The sequence below is a fragment of the Cupressus sempervirens genome, chromosome 4 (genome assembly GCF_028749045.1).
Source record: "Cupressus sempervirens isolate cs-2001-9-10 chromosome 4, ASM2874904v1, whole genome shotgun sequence".
Classification (NCBI taxonomy): domain Eukaryota; kingdom Viridiplantae; phylum Streptophyta; class Pinopsida; order Cupressales; family Cupressaceae; genus Cupressus; species Cupressus sempervirens.
In genome coordinates this window covers 409,247,459-409,256,496 of record NC_143121.1, presented here as the reverse complement: position 1 = coordinate 409,256,496, position 9,038 = coordinate 409,247,459, and the positions used below count along the sequence as shown (strand labels likewise).

The 9,038-nt window shown below is 36.8% G+C and overlaps 1 pseudogene across 1 annotated transcript; it reads right to left on the bottom strand.

Annotated features, from left to right (window-relative positions):
• Positions 1 to 2,982: 2,982 nt before the first annotated feature.
• Positions 2,983 to 5,787, bottom strand: LOC149561786 (cysteine-rich receptor-like protein kinase 15; annotated as a pseudogene). Its single transcript, XR_016363470.1, has 7 exons — positions 4,913 to 5,787; positions 4,683 to 4,854; positions 4,491 to 4,606; positions 4,185 to 4,395; positions 3,703 to 3,937; positions 3,449 to 3,593; positions 2,983 to 3,353 (listed from the first exon to the last, which is right to left on the bottom strand). The product of XR_016363470.1 is annotated as a cysteine-rich receptor-like protein kinase 15 (transcript).
• Between the last annotated feature and the right edge of the window lie 3,251 nt (positions 5,788 to 9,038).

Here is a 9,038-nt window from a genome sequence, read left to right as displayed (position 1 = left end):
TAGAGGATGACAACAAGAACAAAAATTCCAGATTAGTCACAAGCATGCTGATAGAGGAAAAAGACATGAGATGCAAAGCTTACACCAAGCATGTTGAAGATGCTACACCTTTGGCATTTATGTCAAAGAGGGAGATTTATGAGAAACTGATCAATAAAAGGTAAGAGGGAGATGCATGAGAATGTATGAGATCAGTAGTAGACCTAATAAAGAAAGATGAAAGAGGGAGATTCATAAGAGATAAGAATCAGCAAGCAACTATGAAGGATCAAATTCAGAAGTAAGGATGTAGCAGTCAAGAGGGAGAAGCAAAACAAAGGATTTAGTTTGTATCAGCAAAAGAGGGAGACATGATGGAAAAAGGAAGATATGTAATGACAACAAGTTTTCTATTTGGTATATAATTTTGGTGGTAACTAAGTTGATCAATTGATTAGTTTGGTTTGCCATCAATGCCAAAGAGGGAGATTGTTGGAAATGATTGAAAAGATCTTTGAATGAAGAATGATGGAATTGGTAAAGAATGCTTTCAATCACTATTTTATCATTGATGTCAAACTTGCTACTTGCAGGAATGATAATTGCTTTAGTGATCCAAATACTATCACTTAGTTGATTGCCAAGGAGGAGTTAATCAATAAGATGTAACTAGAGCACCTAGAGAAAGGTTGAAGTTATGATGTTGTAATAAAGTATAAGGATCAACTAAGCCATTGATGAAATAGTACGAGAAATGAGAAAGCTAGTTAGAGCTGAACAAATTCTCAGTTGAAGCTGAGCAAGTTCAACTTTAGTGTGTACTGAGTAATTCTTCATGTGCCAAGCAAGGTCATTCAAGTGTCAAGTAACACAAGAAAGCTTCAGGTGCCGAGTAAAGCAGAAACCACAATGGATGCTGAGTAATCCAAAACTAGATAATGCCGAGCATTAGTAAATAGCAGTAGAAGCCAACTAACACAGAAGGTGTCGAGCCTCAACAAATGTAGTAGAAGCTGAGTAACATAGAAGGTGTCGAGCATCTGTAAACCAATCATACCGAGTTGCTGCATTATTTGTTAAAGTCAAAAAGATTTGCCAGATCAGTAATGATAAGTTTGTTACATCGAATTTTTTGAATTAGTTGGATGATAAGGATGATGAGTAGATGTCACAAAATTTTATGTAAACCAATCCAAGGCAAATACTGATGAAGTTTCTAGAAGAAACAATTTAGGAGGGAAAACAATATCATTTTCTTAGAGCAATTCGAATTGATGAGTGGGAAGACTTGAGTGGGAAATGAAGAATAGAACTTTTGTATAAGGAGTTACAGGTTAGAAATGAGCAAAGAGAGGGGGAGTTGGTCATAAGTGTGGTCATGTGAAGAAGCCAAGAGAAGGCTAGTGTGAAATGTCAAGAAGAGGACAAAATGAGGAGTGAGAACAGAGCATCAAGACTCTGAGTTGATCAAGTGACCATTGAGTGCATTGGCATAATGAGTGGAAGAACTCAAGGAGACAGATCTTGAAGGATGAACAAGCTTTCAACACTACAAGGAAGAAGAGCCAAGCAAAGAAGAAGAACTGAAGAGTGATATGAAATCTGTAAGCTTAGAGTTGCAATCATTATTAGGTCAAAATCTCTCTAATACTTTCATACCATTGTATTAGACATTGAAATCCTACATTGCTAAGTTAGCTTAACAGCTAGCTTAATAAGCCTTAGGAAAAGATAGATGATCCCCAGGAGAAGGATAAGAGATCCTTAGGAGGAGTATAGGAGATCCTTGAAGAGGGATAAAAGATTCTTTTGAGAAGGTGACTGTAAATCTGATGGACTTGGGTGGGCCTAACAGCTCTATGTAAATCCTTTAACAAGGTGGCATTCTAAGTTAAATGTTCTTAAGTCCTTTAACAGGGCACACTCCTAATAGGGTGTAGAAATCCTCTAATAAGGTCACATCTGACAGTGTGCAAAACCTTTAACAGGGCAGGTATTTAATAAGGAAAACCTTTCGAAGTGGTTGAAATCAATTGTGTAGTTATTTTGTAGGTGTCATCCCCACCCTAGTTTTACCTTCTTATTCCTAAAGGGTTTCTGGGTCACCAAAATCCTTTGTGTTATGGTGTGATGCATGTTTACTTTTCATGGTTGTTTAATGTTTAATTGCATGCATGATAATTTCAATTATATGCCATTAAGGATTTGATAAAAAATTGTATTGGACAGTATTGGACCTTGGATAACTGATTCACCCCCCCTCTTAGTTATTCTAAAAGAATTCTAACAATGTCACCATTAGATTAAAATAGCTTTATAAGATTTTATTCATATTTTTTCATATGATCTAGATGGTCTTTTGAAAGAACTTAAGTAGGGTTTATACAACTATTTTTAATATGGTCTAGCCATATTTGAAGGAAACCTAATAGACTTTTATGCAACTATTTTCATGTGTTCTAGCTTTTTTCTATTTGATCAAGAAAGAGTTTATTCTACTATTGATAATGAATAACCACTGGAAGAAAAAAAGAAGAAGCTATTTCTACATTATTATATACTAATGATCTATTACAATAGAATTATAGACACATAAAGTTATATTAGAATACATTCATTAATTATACTTTATAATACTTGAAGGAAACCTAGTAGACTTTTATGCAATTTTTTTCATGTGTTCTAATTTTTTCTATTTGATCAAGAAAGATTTTATTCTGCTATTGATAATTAATAACCACTAGAACAAAAAGGAAAAAAAAAAACTGATCTATTATAATAAAAATTAAAGACACATAAATTACATTAGAATACATTTATTAATTATGCTTTACAATACTAAATGTGCAATACATTAAGCAAACTTCTTTCAACCAATATATGGAATCATAGAATCAGAATAGAACAGTTATACAACTCATGACACAAACACAGCTTGAATATATTCTGTTTTTACTTAAAAATCAATTTCTAATGCAGAGCTCTTAGTTGTGATGTTCCTATGCTCATCCTTGATTTGTTTCTGAGATCATTTTGGGCTCCTTTATGTGAATGCCTGACGAAGATGACCAGGTCGTCATAGATGTCTTCGATGCCGTGCTCTTTTCAATCGTACCTCTCGCTGAGCTTGACTTTGATGCAACACTACTTTTGCTGCTCGGTAGAAACCCGGGCTCTGTTGGACTGGGCAAAGGCATTGAAGTGCTTGACAAGATCAGAATAACAATAGAAATGGGTGGACGGAGCTCTGCGTTATCCTGAACACACAAAAGGCCGATAAGAATGAATCTCAACACTTCTTCCTCGGGACACGCCTCTAAAACTGCCGAATCCATCATGTCTAGCATATTCCCTTCATTGTACAATGCCCATGCCTGCATAACATTTCATCGGTTGAGCAAGTGTAAGGGCAAAAATATCATCAAAGGTAAAGAGAATCACAGAAATTTGAGTTCCTCACCCGTTCTACTGGGGTTTTTGTCCCTTGGGCTATACAGATCATTTCCATGTTTTTCTTTCCGCTCACAATCTCAAGCAGGAGCACCCCAAAGCTATAAATATCGGCTTTAGCAGAGAGCTTCCTTTTGAGTACATACTCGGGTGCCATGTAACCCCTGCATTTTGCGCCACATCAGCATCCACTCATTTGTATCTACAAACATTTATAGATCATACAATTAAGTAAAAAAACCACTACACCGTCAAACATCTTGTTATCCTTACCACGAGCCTGCAACAGATGTTTGGATATGCGTCTCATGCTCTGGGAATAGTCTTGCAAGCCCGAAATTGGCTATCTTTGGATCGAGTTTCTCGTCAAGCAAAATATTGTTTGGTTTAATATCTCTGTGAATTATTTTCATGGGCGAGTCCTCATGAAGATAGACAAGCCCCCGGGCAATCCCAACGATCATGTTATGACGTTGTTGCCATTCTAAGCTTTTAAACTTTTCTGGCTCTGCAATTCCAACAGAGGTCTTAAACATCATATATTAAGCTTCATTCTTTAGGCTAAAGTGTTAAATAGTCAAAATTGACTTATTATTTTCAAACTGAATTTCTCCCTTGATTGTAATATTTAAATATAATATTTAAGGATGACCGAATCCCAAATCTAAAACTATCATGCCATTCTAGAAACATTGGAATACTAAAGAGATTCATGAGAAAGGGGATGATGACGAGACCGATCAGTGTTAACTTACCGAAGAGGAAGGTGTCAAGGCTCTCGTTGGGCAAATATTCATAAACAATCAACCTGTCATCTCTCTCAGTGCAACATCCCATCAGTTTCACCAGGTTTCGATGCTGAACATTCGCCACAAGTTTCACTTCGTTCATAAATTGTTCATTTCCTTGAGTGGATTTCGCTAACAGCTTTTTCACTGCTATTTCCTTTCCTTCTTTGGTTCTTCCCTGAAAGATGAAAACAAAATTTGAGATCTATCTGGCTCATTAAATAGATCTCCTAATCCATGGAAACGCAATTTCTCGAGGGAAAAAATGTTCACCTTGTACACGGCACCAAAACCACCTTGTCCAAGCTTTTTGTTTTCATGGAAATTGTCAGTGGCTTCTGCGAGTTCTTCCAAGCTGAAGTCAAGAAGCTGCTCCTGTTGAAATAACCACCTCCCTGTACAGTCAGAAACATGGGTAACCTAAATGATCAAATGTTACAGTTACCAAACAAACCAAAAAGAAAACAAGAACAAGATTAAAATTGTAATGAACACCTTCATTATGGGTAGCTTGAGTTACTCTTCCCCCGAAAATGGCAGATTTGAGAGTTTTTCTCATAGCAATTGAACATGTGAGTAACAAGAGAAGCATTCCTCCAACAAAAACCAGTGTTATAGGTAGTGTTTTTGAGGATTTCTCAGCATGGCAGCATATAATGAGATTGAAGAGATCAGGATCCATACAGCTAGTCTACCCAATGAGAATTTAGCAAACATGGTCAATTGATTAAATCTAAAACTAAGGGGGCAAATTTACCACTTGATGTTTTGGGGTGTGTTGATGAAGGTGAGGGTGATGAAGGCGATGAGTCCAAGTCTATCATTGGCAAATAAAAGGGGTTCATCTCATATCTCAACATGCATGAGCTTCTTGATATAGCCCGGGCTCCTTTTTTCGATGAACAGCATTTCTCCAATCTCTTCCTCCCTTGAGACAAACATGTACTGCAATCCTTAATAGATAGATCCCTCCAACACTGGACGAGACCATACACCACTTGTGGCCTAGACGCTATTTCGGCGTCGTCAAAGTAGCCCTATCCAACAGCAAAAAGCTTGTTTGTACTTGTAGCTTCTCTAGACAAATTGAAGAGAAGAGTAGAGGTTCTGGATTTGAAACCCTGCAAGTCGCGGCCTGGAAAATCTTCCAAGTTGATATACCAACGGAAGGTATCATTTAATCTTGAACTGAAGTTGGTATTATCATAGCACAAGAAACGATTATCCGTCAACACACGTGCCCCCATATAATAGGGGCATTCTCTTTGAGCGGCGCTATATGCCTGGCTTGAACAATCTGATCATTTCACCACAGAAGCATTACCAAAACACTGGAAAAGACTGTAGACTGTATCGGGAGATTGGCCATGAGAAGATTTGCTAAACCCTTCAACTGTGTTCCGAGAAAGATCATTGATTAGTGTATTCAAGTTTTGGGAGTATTTACTCAACTCTGCAAAAGTCGAAACATTGTTGCAGATAGCCCACTCAGAGTCACATATGATTGAATCGGAACCCATGATCAGAAGCAGCAAAACAAGCAGCATTTTTTTTTCTGAATTTATCAGCTATCTGGTTTGGATTCAATGGAAATGGGCTTTATCATAAACAAATTGTAATGTCCCCATCTTTTTAGCATATCAGTGGAGTTCTTAGCCTTTACATTCTTCGAAGGCTAAGTGAAGAAATAAGGAGAAATTGATTAAATTAATTTCTTATAAAGTCAGAAGTCAACAAAAAGAAAAGTGATTTTATATTTAATTAATTTAATTTATTAGAGAATGCATTAATTATTAGAAGGGGGAAGCTTCTAGTGATTTTTTTTTTTTAAAAGCACAATTAATTATTGTATTGCAAGGGAGAAGCTTCTAGCAACTGCATTAATTATTGGAAGGGGGAAACTTCTAGAGAGTGCAATTATTAAATATTTTATTTTCTTCTACGAGGGTTAAGGAAAAGTATAAATAGAGGTGAGAGGTTCATTGTTTATCATCCGATTTTGTGAATTGCATTTGATATCAAGTTGGCAGAAGAAACTAAGGTTTTCAATTTTAGTCAACCATTGGAGAACATCAACACTTTGCAACCATTTGAGGTGGTGAAATATCCATTGAATTTGGTATTTGGGAGAGCTTCAATTCAGGAGTTCTATTTTGTGCTTAAATTGAAGAAAAGTTTTTTTATTACTATAGTATGCATGCAGGATGCCGCATTACAATGTCTATGTTTGATTCATTACCATTCTCGGGCATCACTATTATCATTGTACTTCATCAGCATATGATTTTTTTGTAATAATTTAGAATCAAAATTTTGGCATTACTAGAATCATTGTTTTTGCATCTCATTTCCATGTATTTGCACTAATAATACCAAAAGAGTTGCATTTGCATTTAGTTCCTTGTGAGAGGATACTACAGTGGTATCAGAGCTTGCTTGCAAAGTGTTTGATGAAATGTCAAACAACTAAAGTATGTAGATTTTTGATGTTTGAAGAAGTTATAACTAGTTGGGGTTACTATAGTGGTATTAGAGCTATTGACCTGCCATCCTGTTGGGTAGATTGGATATTGAATCAATTAGCTAATCATGTTTACTTCAAGTACCCAGAAGCAATGGGACAAGGATATGAGGAAGCTTAAACAAAATTTGAAAAGGTTGGATGAAAGTTAGAAAAGGATGAATGAATTGATGGTTTCCATGTTTAAGAGGACTACATCATAGAACAAAGAGAAAGAGGAACAAGAGGTCTCTATAGTATCTAGAAGCCTCTATGATGAATTACCAGCAGTTAGTGACCATCATATAGTTGACCTGATGGGAAGCAAAAATCAGACCTTAGAAAATGAATTAGAAAATTCATTTGATGACAATGAACCCTAAGACCATGATGTGGATGGATATGTAGTCACCTTGGAAGTGGAAGTGCTCGAAGATATTTTTATATCAGTAGCTTCTACCTCACCAGTTGAGCCATCCTATGAGGTGCATAGCAAAAAAACCTTGGATATTGAGGTTTGCATAGATGATAGCATACACGATGCTACTTATCATATGGTGAGTGACATTGATTCAACCTCATATCACAGTGTAGATGAAAAATTGGAAGATTTGTGTGAAATGTTTCATCACAAGGGGATCATAATTTAGCAAGCCAATTGAAGGTTAATGACAGGATGGTTGCCACAACCATTGAGCATTTTGATGTTGCTCATCAAATGTTGGCTACCTATGGTTGGAGTACTACTTTGATAGATGAGCACAGTCATAGTGTTTTTTTCCCTTGTAGAGATACATGCACTCTGAGAAGTGATTGGAATGATGAAACAAAATTACCTATAACTACTTGCAGATAGAGATTTTCTTCTCGAACAAGATTACATTTTTTATGTTACATTTCAAGGAAAGGAGTTGAAGGTTGATAAGCTCACTCATGAGCTTGAGGTGACTATGGACTCATTGCAGAATACCCAATTGGACCTTCAAGAGTGACAATTACAGATTGAGAAGATTATAGAGGAATTGCATTTGGCACAGTCTCCACTAGCTGCAGATATAATATAGTTACATACAGAGGTAGTTGATAAGGATCTTATATCCATGGGTTGTAGTGGGGATGTGGTTACATCTATCATAAATATAGGTATGAAAGTTTCAGCTGGGATGAGTACCTTGGTTGTATCGAGTTCTCCTAAGGTTAGCACCACGATAGTTGATATAGGACAATTTACTGGTAGCTCTTGTGTCATAATGATGGATTCTCCCAAGAGTTGTGTGGTAGTACGTGATGCTACTCCATCATCAACAAAGGGCATTTGAAGAATGTCATCTGGTTGGGAATATGGCTCTCATGTTGATTTGTTTCCATCTCCTGGAAGCAAATCTGTCACTCCATTCCATGCAACTAATTATGGATGTCGGCTTGTTGTTTTTTAGAATTAGAGGGATCAGCTATTTGATTCAAGTATTGTTAGTGATGAGCCATTGATAGAGGTTGGCACATTTTACCACAAATATACAGTGAGGAGTGCCCATTACTTTTCTTTTGACCCATGCACGAAGGACTTGATGATGCATCAATATGGATTGGTTCTGGAATTATACCATCCTTTGTGGGATGGGTATTCACCATCTTTGGAGGATGGGATTAGCGACTACAAGCATCTAAATTAGCTATTTGTGGGGGATTACTTGTAGGGATAGCTATCAGTTATACATCATGTTGATATGTATCCAACGGGGTTTGCTACTCCTATGTCAGAAAGTTTTCTTATGGGTACATGGTTACAGGACGACTATGGTGTCAATTGGAATGATGCTTTGGTTAGTTATCACATCCATGGGAGTTTAGCAGGAGTTGTAGAGATGTTGTGTTATAGACACTTCAAGATATTTTTATCAGTCTATGGCAAATGGATGTGGGGTTTAGTTGTTTTGGGATCTAGGTGGTGATAGGTTCAACATGATGTATTGGATGGGTCCCATTGGTTTGCTTCACCACTTCTGGCATGGTGAAGATGAGATCAGAGTAGTGCAAAGGAAGTCAGAGGGCATTAGAGCGGTACTTATGTAGGAGAAGCACCCTATTGCTTATGAGACTATTAAATTAAGAGGGCTAGAGTGGATCTTTAGCATATATGATCAGGAGATGTTAGTCATTATGCATGCTTTGGCTAAATTGAGGCAATATTTGGTAGGTAGAAAATTTTGTATCAAAATTGACCATAATAGCCTAAAACACTTTTTGGGGCAACAAGATCTCAATGATAGGTAGAAAAAGTGGGTGAGCAAGTTATAGTCCTATGACTTCGATATTACATA